General features: G+C 35.3%; 1 protein-coding gene across 1 annotated transcript in view; it reads left to right on the forward strand.

Annotated features, from left to right (window-relative positions):
• The first annotated feature begins 906 nt into the window (after positions 1–906).
• Positions 907–19,154, forward strand: part of LOC111046940 (protein artichoke) — a 204,622-nt gene continuing 186,374 nt past the window's right edge. Inside the window, exon 1 of the mRNA XM_039435180.1 lies at positions 907–952. The gene's annotated coding sequence lies outside the window, so the exon portion shown is untranslated. The remainder of the gene's footprint in view (positions 953–19,154) is intronic.

Consider the following 19,154-nt stretch of genomic DNA (forward strand, 5'->3'; position numbering starts at 1 on the left):
AATATTGGAGTAAAAATCAGACTATAGAACTATTCATCATAAATCAGCTGACAAGTGATTACACAGATGTGTGGAGAAGCCAGTCTATTGCTGTATTTCGATAAGGTCTATAGTTTCAATCAAAGACATTAAAGAGGTATGCATCTTTAAGCTGGGTTTACACCAAAGTTATTAACAAAATGGTTATAACTTAATCCTTATAAATTATATTAGATTGAACGGAAGTTGACAAACACATATGTTCATCATGTGTATGATAAGTTACGTTCAATCACAGAATTAATAATAGCAGTTATAGGAGTTTTCTCTGGTTCAATCTAATATAATCTAAAAGGATTGAGTTAGCAACATTTTTTCAATAAATTTGGTCTAATCGCAGCTTTAAGGTCTTTGGTTTCAATATTTTGTTTTGCAGTCATGGTATTATTATGCGTACCCATCAGTATCAATATTCTCACATTCGAAAAGACTAATTTAATAGGTGAATGAAAATAAACAAATGAACTAAATAATGCTGGAGAAAATATAATATTTTTGATTCTAAAAAATTAATTTTCATCAGATAGAAAGATCATCACGGAACTGGATGAATTATATTATATGGAGTACAAATTCAAACGTGAACTGAGTTTGTTAACATTTAAAACAGTTGACATCTGGTACTTGTGGATGAGAATACTGCGTGAGGTCTACTGTTCACAGAACTACTAGTATGAATGTCATTCTATTAGTAATGTAAATCACATTCTATCCTTTCTGGTCCACTCTGATAGTCACTTTTATATTATTTCCTTCTCTGCAATGAGCATCTTTTCTTCTTCTTCTCAAATTGAAACTTCTTGAAGAAAACTGTGAATTCTCCACGATTGTTTCAATATGAACTGAATCGACCTTCTTCTCTTTTTCAGATAAACGCCTATTCTGAGTCTCCTGCAGAGGAGATAGAATCAAGGTAATAAAATACATCAATCATTAATTAGAACTACTTGAAACATTGTCCAGCTATTGAAATTGTATGGAAATATTGTTAAACTAGCTGGCCCGGCGAACTTCGTACCGCCAAATAGTTAATGCATTTCATGACAAACTTTAACTGGATGCACAGGAGGCGCGATGCGGCATTTTGCATCCAGGTGCTCATTGCTTATATTGGTTTGAATGAAAGAACTCACACACACTGAATCGGACATGGCGTGGAACGGTGTGATAAGGCAATCTCCATAAGATCAACACTTTGTATCACCAAGCCGCGCCTCCTCAGGTGTGCTTAGTCTTAGCTTAATCTGATGCACTATATTTTTATGAAATTTGTTCAACAATCAGAATTTTATATCTCAATATGCACTTCCTATGTACTTAGTTAGATGTACAGCAATTTGTATTTTAGATATAGTTGAATGCAGCTTGCTGGGAATTGAATGATATATCTCATTACTGGTGATTTTCCCGTGCATTTCGAGCTCTACGACCCAAGTTTGGACGTCATTAGCACCACTGCATTATTATTAGAATTAAAAATTTGTGAATCAGTGGAAAGAAAAAAATTCTGTGAACAGTAGACCTCACGCAGTTTCCTCATCCACAGGTATCTGATGTCATCTGTTCTAGTTGAATCATAATTTACTCTTGAAAACTGTTGTTTTTTCCAAGATAAAAAACTCACTTAAGTTAATAAACTCATATCAGTTCACGTTTGAATTTGTATCCCATATGAATATTTTGATTTCTTCAGCATTATTTAGTTCATTTAATCATTTTTCATTTTATTTTCAATCACCTATCAAATAATTTGTTTTTCAAATGTGAGAATATTGATACTGGTGGGCACGCATCATAAAAAATATTGAAACCCTGCCTTATAGGAATAGACACGGCCAGACATCTGTGTAATGCATGCAATGAATAATCCACTTGTCAGCTGATTGATTATGAATAATTCTATAGTCTGTTGATCCTATCTTCGAAGTAGATTATATATAGTGATATCAGAGGAGGAATTCCTTTTCTTTTCATATTATCCTTAAAATGCAAAATTTCCAAAAATCTTCTGTATACATCGACGCACAGTTGAAAAAAGAATATTCCTGTCAAATCTCATCGAATTCTATCAACGCGTTTGGCTATAATCGCGTCACATACAGACAGACAAAAGCAAATCGAGTTGAAAATATAGACCTCACTACGTTCGGTCAAATATTATATACAGAGGGGTGAAAATTCCGAGAACGGCTTAATATCAAATACACAAAGGTTATTTGACGGTGGATGGGTGTGATTGGGGATCCTACTCAAATTGAAAATACTACTTTACTATGACTTTAAAAATATGGTCCACCATCTTGGATCTGCCATATTAAATGCAACTTTATTTTTATTGATTGGAAGGTGGTCATGCGATACATGATTTCCACTAGAAATTTTAAGAAAAAATGAATGGCGAAAACCGCATATCGATATTTCGAACCGTTCAGTAGATATTTACATTATTAATCAATACCACTTATGTATTTCATTTCTGATATGCATGATATTGATTGATGATGTGAATATCTTCTGAACGGTTTGAGATCTCGATGTGCGGTTTTCACCATTCATTTTCTCTTGAAATTTCGTATCGAAATCATCTATCGCATTACAACCTTCCCATAAAAAAATAAAGTTGCATTCAATATAGCGGATCAAAGATGGCGGACCAGATTTTTGAAGTCATAGTAAAGTAGTATTTTCAATTTGAGAGGGATCCCCAATCACACACACCTTGGAATCACAATCTTTTATGAGATACTAAGCCGTTCTCATACTTTTTTCTCTCCTTTCTGCTTTGAATAGTATTTGATTTATAATTTGAATATCTACATAACTGTTCGATACATCGATGTGCGGTTTCCACCATTCATTTTCTCTTGAAATTTCGTATCGAAATTATGTATCGCATTACAACTTTTCCATTTATATAAATAATGTAGCACTCAATATGGCGGATCAAAGATGTCGGACCAGATTTCTGAAGTCATAGTAAAGTACTAATTTCAATTCGAGAGGGATCCCCAATCACACCCACCATCAAAATTACCTTTGTGTATGATATTAAGCCGTTCTCTGACTTTTCACCCACTCTGTATAGTGAAATCCACTTTGGATAGGAATCATTCATATGATTCACAGGGAACCCTGACAGTATACAGTGAATTTCATCCCACACTTGTTAAAAGAACTGAGAACACAACTTACGATGATTATTCCACGAACAGAATGTGATCATGTTCATTGCTTATATGGATGAAATGAACTTCTAGAGATTAAATAGCAAACTACAATTTAATCTCAGTGTTCACAAAGTGGAAGAATTCAAGCAAATCGATTACAACTTTATATACCATTTTATAATGTCACTACAACTTTATCAACACGTGGATATCAAAATGAGAACAATAGCATAAATTACTTTCGAAGTTTGAGATTAATTTTCAGAAAATCTGGCATGTGGAAGCAACTATACTCTACTCAGAGTCGGCTATAGAGTGTAATATTAAATTCACGTGATGTGATTTTACTCTTGCTCAATACACTTCCTAGGAATACACTCTGTTAAATTAAACTCTGTTGAATCTATCCAATACACCCATTGGATAGATTCAACAGAGTCAGAATAGATTCCAAGAATCATTAATATCAGGAAATCGTCTGTCCCCAAGTCCCCAAGTCCAGTAACTAGTAACTTTCCATTGGATAAACATTCTAGGAATGAGATCAAAGAACGAGAAAATATCTTCAATATTGTAAGCCTGGAAGTCTAATTGAAAAATGGTCAATGAATAATGTTGAAAAATGATACTTCTCATTCTAAAATAAGTAGAAGCTATTAACGGGTGATCGAGCGTTTTTTCTCGACATAGCTCACCAAAGTTTATGTCTCTCATGTCGACAATCTCAAGACATGATGATCCAACTTCTTTTTCAGCTGGTTCCTAATCTTTAATGTAGTTTGTTCCAGTTCTAGAGAAAACTATTATCTAAAAGCAATCCTTTTGTCATTCTAGCTTGTTCCTGTTACAAACCAGTTAGTCATCTTATAAGATTGAGACAAGATCTAGGAAGCTTGAGGGAAGAAGAAGAAGAAGAAGGAGAAGAGGATGAAGAAGAAGAAGAAGAAAGAAAGAGAAATAAGAAGATTGAGAAGAAATCTCAGACCCCCAAGAGTTGAACGTATCTATTTGTCTTCGTTCCCCAACTTTTTGTCCAGTGTTGACCGTCCCTGTACAATGTTTACCCATCTGCCCTCAGCTGGAAACCCTCTAGACACCCCTCTCCCCAAAAACCACAGCCTTCAACCCCCTCTACGAACCCCTAGCAATCCCCCAAAACCCGAAAACTAACCCGGAAAGTTTGCAATTGTCATCCCAGCATCATCAGTTACCATCATCGGTCTTGCGGGAAGGAAGCGCCCGCACAGATTGCCTTCTGAGTGCTGTTTGATTGTCCCCGCCTTGCATAGAGGAATCCCCCATGCAACGGAAGGGCACAGTGTTGCAAGTAGCCGATGACACGCGGTGTTTTCTCAAGGTTCATGTCTCAAGGGCCCACAGGGCAATCTCGTTGTGCAAACATTGATATTTGATAAGGACTCGATAAGGGAAACTGGGTACTTCCCAAGGGAAGGCTATTTTCCTGCAGGATTCAATCCTACTGAGATTGTGTTAAGGTTGCTGGACTGAGTTATTGGAGGACTAGAGGAAGAATAATAGTAAATTTCCATCTAGAAACGAGAAAAACATCCAATACGGGGAGCTTGTCTTGAGGTGCGTGCGCCTACAAAATTATGCACGACTATGAACACGCTCATTCTACTTCTATTACTGCTTATTATATCTGTACAAATAGATTTATCACCAGCAGGTAACCCGTGCTCCGCAAGGGTCTGAGAAAAATGTTTTTTTCTTCAGTTAGGGCTACTCAAGTGATTTGAGAATGGCATCATATAGCCGGAACATGTTGTGATAATGTAGACAATTTTAAAAAGGGTACTCAGATTTCCATTTAACTTATATGTCTAATTGAAATGTTGACAAACTGAAAAATTGACCTACTGAACTCTAGAAGAATTTGAAATAGGCCTATAACCACCCTCGGTAAATTGAGATTCCATATGGAAAAATTCAAGTTATAATCAGTTGAGTAGTTCAGACGGGATGAAGTGTCATTGGGGAAGATAGATACAAAAGATGGATATGAATAGCTGATGAGCGTTTTCTCAACGTCTGTACGCTCCTTTAGAACAAATATCGAGGCACCTAGCTTCGCTCGTTTTTTATTTATTGACTTTTGATAAACCGAACACAATTCTTTAAAATGATTGGGGAAGGACTAACAGGCACAGCCCTGTTGCAACCTTTGTTGCAGAGTTGAAAATTTCACCCTCCACATTGAATCTGCTATAACAATAGAAGGAAAACATAAAGTAGTGGAATAATACATCAAATTAAAGAGAAAAGCCCTACAAATCTACCGTGAGCACTCATTTTTACAATGCATTGTTGGAGAGTTGTAGGCCCTGAAACATAAAAAAATAGGATTAAAAGCTGTTATTTTAACAATTTTACACTCTTAAGAGTGTATATCTGGAAAACTGTTGGAGATATCACAAATTACCAGGAAACAAATATTGTAGGAAATTCATCAAGCTTCATTTCTGGATAGTTAGTCGGTTGAACGCATTTTCCTCGAGATATGGGCGTGTAAGCAAAACATTGAAAAATTCAACTTTTAAACCACCCTCATCCCTTTAGCACAAGGGGTAGGGATGAGGACTTTTGATATGTTCACCACCTAACTGGTTACAAAAAATCTGCCAAGTCAAAAATTGTGTTCAAAACATTCTCTCCAAAATCCTTTGTCAATTGGTCTATTTTTGCATAACTGAAGATATCACACTCAACACTGAAGCTGCTGCAACAGTCGTGGGGATGTGCGTGAACTTGTGAAATTATACATCGAATTGAAGAGAATTTGATGCTCTATAAGCTCATGATCAGCATGGATTTTTCCCATCGATATTCAAAAAGTTATTAGAGCAAAATTAGCAAAAATTGAAGGAAAATGTGTTTTTTTCAAAAATGTCACAACTTTTAGAGCGGATATCTCGAAAAGCGAGAGAGATATAGAAAAAGTTGTGGTATCAATATTGTAGGAAATTAAGTAAGCTTCAATTTCTTATAGAACAGTCATGTCTGTAAAATGCATAGTTTTCGAGTTTCATGCGAGAAACCAAAAAATGGTACCTTTGAACCACCCCTACCCCCTTAACACTGTGGGTAGGGGTGGGGACTTTTGATATGTTTACCTCCTTACTACCCTAAACAGAACTGTAGTGTCAAAAATTTTCATCCAAACTTTTCCCTCTATAACACTTCGTTGACTGGGCTATAAGGATGCTTCAAGCAAAACACTACTGTATTAGGCAACATATTAGACACAGAGTGTTAATTATGAGTTAATGAGATACAGGTCTCTATCCTACAATTGCATTCAAATGCTTGATGATGTAAGATTGTGTAAGAATCATGATGGAACGATCAATCATTCATTAATTAATATACTGTCATCTTGAATGAATGATCACTGTCAAATTGGTTCTAGCAGAAACATCATCTCAATCCTTCATTCTAATTTCGTGACTTTTCATCTCTGAATTTGTTTTAATGACAGAGAAAATGTTGATGATAGATATGGACATAATTTCATTAATTCAACTAAGGATTTATTCTTCTTCTTCTTCTTCTTTCAAGGATTAGGCGTACACACCTGTTCCGGTTTCAAAGGATATAACTATTTACTCTACCATCTTTTCAGAGGTCTGCCAATATCCCTTCTACCGTAGGGTCTATATTTCATGACAGCCTCTGGTATCCTAGTATCTGGCATTCGTTCCACATGGTTTTTCCAGTTCAATCTGTTTATTTCAAGTTGTGCAGCTAATGATGATATTCCCAACTCATTCCTAATGTCATCATTGCGGAATCTGTCCAAATTTGTACAACCTTTCACACTTCGAAGAAAACGCATCTCTGCAGCTTGAACTCTGCTTAATGTTTTCTTCTTGCTAACCCAAGTTTCTGCTCCATACAATAATGTTGGTACCGCCATCACTTTATAAAATTTTAATTGTGTCTCCTTCCTTGTTCTGTTTTTCAACCGGCGTTTCATTGTACCACATATATGTAGAATCTATTCAGTTTCAGATCCACATCATTATCAAATCCATATGTGATCTCAACACCCAGGTACTTGAAATAGGACACTTGTTCGAGTAAAGCGTCATCCAGCATTATTTTGGTCCTGACAGGTGATTTGCCGCAGAATGCCATTGTTTTGGTTTTGCTTTTTGAGATAAACAAATTATACTTCTTTGTAATGTTATTCAGAACATACATTGCCTTCTGCAAGTTGTCTTCAGAGTTCTGTAGAATAACAAGGTCATCTGCGAACATTAAAATCATTAAATATCTTGTCAGATCCAATCGTATTCCAGGAGGAGCTTCATTCATCCAGCATCGTATAACGTCGTCAAGGTAGATATTAAATAAAGATGGGGATAAGCTACAACCTTGCCTTACACCTTGGTTTGTCGCGATTTCTTCGGTGAGGTGGGATCCTGTGTCAATAGTAATTTTGGTTCCTTGATATAAGCTTTTTATCGCGTCAATTAAATGCTTGGGATATCCTCTTCTTGTCATAATGCACCAAAGTGTAGGTCTATCTAAACGGTCAAAAGCCTTTTCAAAATCAACGAATGCCATGTGGGTCTCAATATTAAATTCCCTATTTTTCTCAATAATCTGCTTCAAACTGAACACCTGATCAATGCAAGAGTGACCTTTCCGGAAACCTGACTGTTCCTCCAACAAAATGGTATTTGAGATTGGTTGAAGTCTACCATTAATTATTTTGCTGTAAATTTTGTAAGCCGCTTGTAGCAAGCTGATTCCTCTATAGTTGGATACATTATTTCTCTCTCCTTTTTTGAATATTGATACGATTTTTGAAATTTTCCATTCTTCCGGAATTTTACAGCTCTTCCAACACATGTTTATAAAGTGCAGAAACCTAAATCTGAAAAATAAACCTCCGTATTTAATTAGTTCTGAGTTTATACCATCTATACCAGTCGACTTTCTATTTTTTGTATTTTTTAAAGCAGCTCCCAGTTCTGTCAACTCTATCATATCCACTGTGGGCTCCCCAATTCTTTCTATCTCGGTCTCTTGAGTTGTTGGATTGTACCAGAGATTTCTATAGTGTTTAATCCACTCTTCCTCGGTGATGATGTTGATATGAACTGTATCTTTGTTGGTTCTATTCATGTGCCTCATGATCTTATAAGCAATTGTTTGTCTACCATGCAGATCATCTTCCATATTGCTTACAAACCGATCCCAGGACTCAGCATGCTTTCTCCTCACTATAGTTCTAGCTGCATTTCTTTTTTCCATGTACACATTTCTGGCTTCATCTGTTCTTGCTTGAATAAATTTTTTATATGCCTTCTGCTTTTCTTTGATGACGAATTCTATCTCATCATCCCAAATCTTCAATCCTCTTTTTCGGCGAGATTTCTTTTTTTTACCGATTACCTCATCTGCAACTTTAGAGATTGCATATTTTATATTACTCCATTCCTCCTCTATATTATCGCTTGTGGGTATAGTTTGTAATAATTTTGTCAACCTCTTCTCATAAAGACCTTGAATACTTTCTTCCTGTAACAAATATACTTTATAGACTTCATCCCTATCTTGTTGCTTTACCTTACTAGTTTTCCTATTCCTCCAACAGGCCAAAACTTCTATTTTGGAAACGACCAAATAATGATCAGAGCCTACATCACAGCCTCTATATGCTCTGATATCTCTCACTTGAGGGGCAATCTTTTCATTTGCAATCACATAATCAATCAGAGACCTGGTGTTTCTGGCAGCCCAAGTGTATTTGTGGATATCTTTTTTCTTAAAGAAAGTATTAGTGATTTTCAATGTATTATATATGGAAAAATCAATCAGTCGTCTCCCGTTGTTATTTAAGTGATCTTCTCCATATATACCCACCGCACCTTGCACATTTCTGTTACCCACTCTTGCATTCAAATCTCCAGCAATGATCAGGTGATCCATTTTGTATTTATTGACCTGCTTTTGTAGTGCTTCATAGAAAGATTCACTTAGTTCTTCTCTATTTTCTTCTGTAGCATAAACTCCTATTACTCATAAGTATCCTCTTTCTATTTTGAATCTCATGACAATAATCCTTTCATTGATGTAAGAGTAAGACTCTATTTTATTTTTCCACTTGTCATCTACTAATATGGCCACTCCACCACAAGCTCGCTGATTTTGTCCTACACCGCTGTATGCCATCATATATCCTCCCATATCTTTTGTTCCTTGTAATTTCTTCTTAGTTTCAGTTAAGACAGTGATATTGATTCCTTTTTCCTTCAAAATGTTAACTAACTCAATTTCTTTCAAATGTAAACCTCCTCTTATATTCCAAGTTGCTAAATTTAACAAATCCGTTATTCCAAATCGTTTATGTTTGCTATTTCCGTTTTTATTTCCTAAATTCCGGTCCGGTTTATATCCTTTTTGAAACTTGTGAGTGATTATGAGATTCCCCTAAAGACGTTACCAGCGTCTAGTAGAGTAGTCCAATGGTGGGGCCGCCACCTTAGAGCATCTGAACACACTCACAGTATTTATTTATAAATGGAAATATTGTGAAAGTTTTAACTAGAGAGAGAGAGACAAATAATGTAACTAGCAGTGATGACGTCACTACGCAAACAGTGTACGTATGTATGGAAGCCAAGTATCACTCCCAATTGACCGCTGGGAGCAATAGGTGTCCGGCCATTCTATAGAAAAATAAGACGAAGAGAAGAACTAAAACAAGTGAAAGAAAGTGAGGAAGAAGGAGAAGAAGAGACGAGACAACAGAGGTTTGATAATCAGTGAGTTGGATCGTTGGATGATTATGGTGTGCAGATTCCCTTTCAACAAGCGTCTCAACATCAAACGGTTCCAATATTGATATTAAAATTACCTGTTTCAATATCTTCCCCCTCCCCTATCACTCTACCTTACTCCCCCCTACCATACATCCCTGCCTTTCTTTATACCTTTAGCTTCCTTGCAAGGAAACACATTTTTCCCTGAACAGGTATCATCATAGTCATCAACATCATTCTGAGGGAGAATTTGCAAGGAGAGTGAGTTTCTTCGATGTCTTCGAATAGGGAATAAGGGATAAAAGGTTGTCAGGGAGGTATAAGTTGAATAAGAGAGGGGTAACTAAGGACGGGTGGAGGTAGGCTCATCAACCACCCCAAAAAAACCTTCCTCACAGCCTTGCAAAGCTTATTTACATTATAAATCATTTCTATAGCTTTTCTGAACCTCCCTCCCCGTCCATTTCAGTCACTGGAGATAGGCTTGGATTTTGAGAAAAATATATATGATGACATTTCTCATCTCAAATTGTCAGTATTCCTTGTACAATGCCAATGTCGAATCCCATTCAACCAATACTGACTGTAACTAATGATTTACCTTCACTGTGGCTGTAAATCGGAGTGTCTTTACTTCTCAATTCGAACCGAAAAAGAGAGAGAAAACAAAAAGAGGGAGAAAAAGTAGAAGAAGAAGCGTAAGCAGAAGCAGAAGAAGAAGAAGAAGAAGAAGAAGAAGAAGAAGAGAAGAAGAAGAAGAAGAAGAAGAAGAAGAAGAAGAAAAAGAAGATAGAAGAAGTAACGATTCTGACTTCCCTTTTGCAAGTAAAATATCGTATTGTTTTTCTCGCTTTTTATCAAGTTCTGGAAAAATATGTTATCTTCGTTTTCCATTGGACGCTTGAAATATGCCGCCTTTTTTCTTTTCCGTAACGATTTCAGACGTTCCTTTGAATGCTTTTCACTGAATTTCGCAATGAATAATTCATGAGTTCATGAAATGCTGCCTGATGATATTTTTATTGTTTGGTATCGTCAGAAATGAATATTACTTGGGATTACTTTATTGAAAATTTTATCAAAGTGAATGGCGAAATAATGCTCAAGTTCCCAAGTTTCAAAGAGGCATGACTTATATTTCATTGGATGATTCGCTGGAAAAGACTAATTTTAAAAATACTTCATGATTCTACAATATTGTCTGATGGAAATCATGGTAGGTTAAACTTTTGGAATTTCTCTAAAAGTAAGAACGATCATAAAGCTGAAATTCATTAAACTTTTGGAATTTTTCTGAAAGTGAAAAAGATCATGAAGCTGAAATTCTATCCAATTGAGTGATTCCGTGAAGAAGACTAATTCGTACGTCTTGGTATTTTACTTTCCTCGCCACATTACCATAGGTAAGGAGAGTATTGCTTTCCGAAAAAAATTAAGGTACCCCAATTTCTAAATTTCTATACGTTTCAAGGTCCCCTGGGTCCAAAAAAGTGGTTTTTGGGTATTGGTCTGTATGTGTGTGTGTGTGTGTGTATGTATGTGTGTGTGTGTGTGTGTGTGTGTGTGTGTGTGTGTGTGTGTGTGTGTATGAGTGTATGTGCGTCTGTGTACATGATATCTCATCTCCCAATCAACGGAATGACTCCGCCTAATAAAGAGTATTTTCATTTTCATTTCATTTTCAATGACTTGAATTTGGAACGTCAAGTCCTTACAATATAAGGATCCGACACGAACAATTTCGATCAAATGCAATTCAAGATGGCGGCTGAAATGACGAAAATGTTGTCAAAAACAGGGTTTTTCGCGATTTTGTCGAAAACGGCTGCAACGATTTTGATTAAAGTTATACCTACAATAGTCATCGATAAGCTCTATCAACTGCCACAAGTCCCATATCTGTAAAAATTTCAGGAGCACTGCACCATCTATGCAAAGTTTGATTTTAGATTATCAATTATCAGGCTTCAGATACAATTTAAACAAAAAATTTTGAGAGGAAAAAATTGAGCATAAGAATCTCTACAATTAATGTTTAGTAACATTTTCACCTAAAATTAAAAATAAGCTCGAAATTCGAGAAAATGTGATTATCCAATTTCAAACTGTTGGCAACTGTTGATTCTATTGAATGATTCACTATGAAGAGATAGCAGACCTCGTGTGTCTCCAGCGTTATCGCCCTGTCACCAGCTGGCTCAAATCTTTAAATAGTAAACTTGAGATGCGCGGGAACACTAGCGTCAGGTGATCAATTGTCATAACGGCAAGGAAAGTTGTGTGAGTGCGCCACACCAGATTTTTGTATTTTGCTCGTTGTCACCTAAGATGGATTAAAATATAGTGTTATGCTTCTCCCACTGTCCTTTTTCCTTTCTTTGTTGGCAAGCTGCTCTCAATTGTGGAAAACTCATGAAAGCTATGTCTTTTTCACTTAAATTCAATTAATATTAAAAGTGTTCACAGTTGGACTATTATAATCAAAATTAGGGAGAGAAAAAGTTCCAGGTTCATCCTGTTGATTCTCTCCCAATCATCCTTTTGGTAGAGAGTTAGTGGGGAGGATTTTTTTAATATTCTTTCCGAAGAATGGACATTGATATGTCCAAAGCTCCGCCAATTTATGTAGATGCATAACAATATAATTATTATCTATAGTTATCATATTGCAAATTGCTTTTTCATATCGAATACAGTACAATAATTATTTTCTTAGTCTATATTATGTAAATTCATCTATAATTTTGCTGTATTGTAAGCTATTGTATATAAGTGTATAAGCCGGTATATATTGCAATTCATATAAATAAAGTACTCAATCAATCAATCAATCATCAATTTCATATTGTGATTGTGGAATGACTCATAACTGAACTCATAACTGATTTGCTTCGATTCATTGATCTATGTGAACACTCTCAGTTAGAGTTGTATTTGCAAATGATACCTACAGAAGTTTATTTCAAATGACAAGAAGGAAAATGTTAAGTGATAGACAAGGAAAACTGATTAGAACGAGAACCAAAATGGTATTGGAGTTTTTTTCAGATTGATTTCTACATTTCGATGCAGGTTTATTAATAAGTTAATGCAGGTTAAGTAATAGAAATATTAGGTTGAAGTAAGAAAATATATAAAAGTGAGAAGCTTTTCCAGGAAAAATAGGAAAAATTCTGCTGCTCTTGTATTTTTTAGTTTTAGTTTATCAGAGATTGACAATGGTTTAATAACCGAAACCGGTCTTCCGGTTATAACTTTCTAATTTTCATCGTTCTAACTTTCAATAAAATCTGTGATTATTGACAATTTCTGAGTCTTTTTATTCAATATTCCAATTGCTGGGTTCATTTATAATATTGAGATACAGGTTTTAGTTGTTACACCATTATCTCTGGTAAACTAAAACTACAAGTAGAGAGCAGCAGTATTTAAACTAACGGTCGAGCACCGTTATTGGTAGAAGCCTTGACCTATCAAGGTCACCTGTTACCTTCATAACTACACAAAAATTTGTTGGAATAGATGAGGTTAATTCAAGTTTGCTAGGTAATCATTACACACAAAATATAGTAGATAAAGCACAACAAAAGATGGAAATCAATTCTACACATGAACGATACATGTCTACATAAATCTACATCACATTCAGTGGTTTTTTGACAATTTCTTAGTCTTTTTCATTCAATAAAAATAGGAAGGTTATAGTAAGGAAAAGAAGAGAAAGGAAAGAAAGTAAAAGGGTAAACATATCAAGTTTGGTCACTCTCTCTCTCTCTCACACAGACAGAAACACCCTAAAACAGGTTGGCCACCATAAAGAATTATTGACTTGTGCATTGAATGTGTGGGTGTTTGTTGGCCAAGAGAGGGGGGTGAAAAGGGTCCAATTGAGAGGTACAAGGGGGCTGGTGGGCTTCAAGAGGTGGGGTACTTCAAAAGAGGGTTTAAGAGGGAAGGGGAGGTGTTAAAGAAGGTAGAGAGGTTTAAGGGTCTATGAAATATTCATAGACCACCTCTCTTCGTTCGGCATGTATAAATTCTTTCCTTTTCCATTTACTGCCGGCTGGATTTCGTGGCTACTTCGAAGGGTAGACTCATGACCGGTGCTTTGCAAGTGATTTTTCACTCCACGAAACACTGGAATAGTAATGGATTTTGGAATATTATGATAATTCATGGAAGGTAGCTTGATGTCCCAGCTCTGGAATCAATGCTGAATTCAATGAATTTCCATTCATACTTTGATTCAAAGTGTTTTAGATTGACTTGAAGTGGGGAAATAGTATATTTCGCACCTAGAGCAGAAAATGAGATTTTACCGGCTCGAAATCGGTTTTCAAGGCCGAGGACTAGAAAAGATTGAGAGCCGGAAAAACATTTTTACCCGTGGTGCGAACAATATTTTTCGCCACACTACAGATATTGCTGACAAAATAAATGAAGAATACAAAATAAAGAATACTTGTTATCGTACCTATCTCTTGATTTTAGTGGTAGAAGATTTGCAGTCAGGAATTCAGATTCTTTTAAAATTTCACTTGGAATAGCACGGGCGTCGTCATCTTCAAGCATTTTTGAAAATTTGGAATGCGCTAATCAACAATAAATAATTGAATAAAACTGGTTGCGAACCGAATGCTGAATTAGTTTGATTTGAAACTCGAATTGAAATCATGGCGACTTCAGCTGATGAAAAAAGTGGACACTCGCCCGATCTAGCGGATGACTTATCAACTACGGACTTCCATGACCGGCTGGAAAGAGACCACTTTCTGGCCTAGACCGGAAAAGAAACCCTTTTCTGACGTCAGACGAGAGTCGTCTGCAAACAAGGTCTTTCAGATCTACGTAGGGACTGGAAAACAGCTGCTTTCTGTGCAGTGTGGCGAAAACAGTTAGTTCAAGCCAGTCTCATTTTGAAGCAGTTGATCGATTATAATGAATTAACACTTGAAAAGTTTGTTGTTCATTCCTCAACTATCACGGAGAAATTGAACCATATCTCTGAATGTCCAATTCATTCATTCATTCTTTCCACTCTATTCTAAGTAATTGAATGAATTGAATTGAATTTGTCGATTTCATTTCACTTTCAATTCATTCAAAAATTTCAATACCAAATTTGATAATTCATTGGTAACTACAATCTGATTCTTATCTGTTATTGAGTATGATCATAGAGAAATGATAGCATGGATATCCCATGGTATAGGGCGTTTATGTCGCAAGTTTCACTGTTATCTCAAGCCGATAGTTCACGTAGTTCTTTCCTATGCAGCTGTGTGACGCTGGTAGTCTCTTGAATTGTGCCGTTCATACACTATCACCCCAACAAAACAGTAAAAATTGACAATAATCGACAGTAATCGGCTTGAGATAACAGTAAAAGCTGCGACATAAATTCCCTATACCATGGGATATCTACTTACGCTATTGTTTATCTATGGTATGATGGTAGAAATTGTTTCTAGCCCTCATAAAGCTACTTGCAAAGCTATCACGAAAAATCTTTGAAAAAAATGTGAGTATAGGACACATTTCAACCAGCACCGTTGTAAATCATCCAATGTACCTCTTTATCTGCTTTCTACCATATTTTCCTCTTCTTCTATCCCTTTTCTTTCACTCATTCATCCTCCTTCTTTTCTTATCGTTATCTTTCTCTTCCTTCTGAATATCTCATGTTTGCACTCTCCATCAACATCTCTTTTTTGCCATATTTTCCTCTTCTTCTATCCCTTTTCTTTCACTCATTCATCCTTCTTCTTTTCTCATCGTTATCTTCTCTTCCTTCTGAATAGCCCATGTTTGCACCCTCCATCAACCATATTTTCATTTAATTTTCTTCTTTTCCTTCTCCCTTCCATCCTCATTCTTCTCTTATCGTTATATCTCTTCCATCTCAATACATATGTTTTGCACCCTCCTTTAACAACTTCTTTTCCACATATTTTCCTCTTCTATCCCTTTTTTCACTCATTCATCCTTCTTCTCTTATCATTATCTCTCTCTTCCTTCTCAATACCCCATGTTTGCACCCTCCTTTAACATCTATTCTTTGCCATATTTTCATCTCCTTTTTTCATTTTCATTCTCCTTCTTTTATCGTTATCTCTTTCCTCTATCTCAATACATATGGTTCGCACCCTCCTTTAACAACTCCTTTTTCTTATATTTTCCTCTTCTTCTATCCCTTTTTTCACTCATTCATCCTACTTCTCTTATCATTATCTCTCTCTTCCTTCTCAATACCCCATGTTTGCACCCTCGTTTAACATCTATTTTTTGCCATATTTTCATCTCCTTTTTTCATTTTCATTCTCCTTCTTTTATCGTTATCTCTTTCTTCTATCTCAATACATATGGTTCGCACCCTCCTTTAACAACTCCTTTTTCTTATATTTTCCTCTTCTTCTATCCCTTTTCTTTCACTCATTCATCCTCCTTATTCTCTTATCATTATCTCTCTCTTCCTTCTCAATACCCCATGTTTGCACCCTCATCACTCTTTTTTGCCATATTTTCATCTCCTTTCCTTCATTTTCATCCTCCTTCTTCCCTTATTCATATATCTCTTTCCCATCCCAATACATAGGGTTTTCACCCTCCTTTAACAACAACTTTTCCCCATATTTTCCTCCTCCTTTTCCTCATCTACTTCATCCTTACTCTTCTCTTATCTTTATCTCTCTCTCTTCCTTCCAACATGAACATCTCCTTCTCTTGTCTTCCTTCTCCATCTCCCTTTCATCCTCCTTCTTCTCTTATCGTTATGTCTCTCTTCCTTTCCATGTTTGTACCTTCCTTCACCAGATAACTGATAACACAACCATAACGTTACGTTGCAAGGGTTGCGAAGCGACGTTCTGCTTTATCTTTCCAGCTGTTTAACCCTTAAACCACCCTCTAAAATGGGGTTGAACTACAATAATTCAGCTCAGTAATCGAACATAAGTTGCAGGAAGGCTTTATCGTAATATTGATTAGAAAGGGGGAATTGCTTCAACAAATATTAAGCCGTGTACACACTGAACAAATGTTCGGCAAACATGTTTCTTGAGAAGCTCAGGAAAAGAATTTTTAAAAGTTTGGACAATCATTGTTGTCAAACAAAAAGTTACTGTTTTTCCAAACATTTTCAGAGTTGTTTGTGTAGTTGAGAAGTTGATATTGTGGTAATTATTCTTATTGAATGAAAAAGATCAAAAAAGTTTCAAAAAACCACAGGAATCTGTGGTTTTTTGACAATTTTTTAGTTTTTTTCATTCAATTTTCAGAGTTGACAACTGTAAAACAGCTGTAAAACATAAAACCTGTTCTTCCTACTTACAAATATTTTGTTGGGTGACGCGTCCACTGGCCACGGGCAAACATTGTTTGTCAAACATAATAAAATTTGCCCAAACTTTTTCAACAAACATGTTTGTCGAACATTTGTTCAGTGTGGACACGGCTTTACATATGGGAGGTGAATTGTCAGTATATTTGGAAAGTTGGTGTTTAAGATGTATCCTAAGTTTGGTGATGAATCGGTCCCAATATTCAGTAGCCTACTATAGTGAGGTACACGTTGTAGTGGTAGTGGAAAAAGATAGGAAAACACCTTTGCCGTTTCTCTACCTTGCCACTGCCTTCTAGAAAATAGAAGATAGCTAATATCTTTATATCTCATGTGATACCAACTGTTCATTCTTGTTAGAAATGAAAAATTATGTTTCATACACCAAGAAAGAATATTTTTCAATGATTCAATGATCAATAGTCATAACTGAGATTGAATTGAATATAGTTTGTGAATTGATTATATTTCTACATAGTCTGACGTTATTCTTATGAATAACGATTTGCCTAGCTTGGCTGCAGTCGGTAAAGCATGAGTGCAAAAATATATAAGTCTGGTTGTGGTTTTTAGAATACAACTCAGATAAAGTTCTTATAAGTTTGCTCAGGAGCTCCCGTAGTTTACGGCTCTTGGACAATTTATATAAATCTTTGGAACGTATTATTTCCAGAGATTTAATTATCAATGCAATATATTGCTGAGTAAACCAGCTTATTCTATTAATAATAAAATCGGATGGTAACTTTCATGATAATTCAATACTGATAATTCGATAAATGAATATGAGATTGGTCATGCATGGAATTGTGGAATCAAATAAAGGATACACAATACAAAATTTGATACATATATTGTACAAGTAAATATCAAAAACCAAATAAATATGGAAACATATAGAGCAACAAGCACACACAATAAATATAGGAAACAAATATATCAAAAATAAAATATCACAGATTGGCTCACTACTTGTTAGCTCTTTAGCACGAAACGTTACCATGTGCTTTAATTCATTAATAATATGCATTTATTTTCATGCAGCTTAGGTATCGACTTGCTGCTGCTTGTCGATTTAAAAAATCTCACTGTATATCTTCTTCCAAAAATCCTAAAGATAATCAATTGATAAATCATAAATTATAAATATATTAAATCTATAGATTTCAGTATATTTCTCAATAATATATATATATATATATATATATATATATATTATATATATATATATATATATATATATCAGGCTTAAGGTTCGGCCTCTGATGGAAGTAGATGAATCAATTATCCAGTGAACAAGAGCTACATTATATATTTACAAATTGTTAAATAAAATCAATGATTGAGTGAGAATATGTATATTATAAGATTAAAATTAAATATTCATTTAATCTGTGCACCTTTGGATATGTAATTTGATACAACTCTTATCCAATAAATATATTTTTTGTACCTTCTTAAGACTTGCGCAAGTTTTATAATAATTTTTAATATTTATAACCTTTCCGACGAGCTAGCTTTTTATATTTGTTTCACTCGAAGCACTGAGGGCGCCCTAACTTTATATATTCCGATAATTATCACTCACGTGCTGAATTTTTACAAGATGTTTGATTATTGGTCGATTATTAGGTCGCCGATCAGTAGGTATTTTAAGCCTAACCTCAAATCTTCCAATACTTCAAATAATATAATAAGTAGCAAATAAAATTCTTTTCTATTCAGCTGTTCTAATTTTAGCCATGGTACCCGTTATTATCTAATCGTTCAATTGTTGTTATCGCATTTGGCGATAATGGACTAGCTATTTTACTT

This window comes from Nilaparvata lugens, chromosome 8, assembly GCF_014356525.2.
Source record: "Nilaparvata lugens isolate BPH chromosome 8, ASM1435652v1, whole genome shotgun sequence".
NCBI lineage: Eukaryota > Metazoa > Arthropoda > Insecta > Hemiptera > Delphacidae > Nilaparvata > Nilaparvata lugens.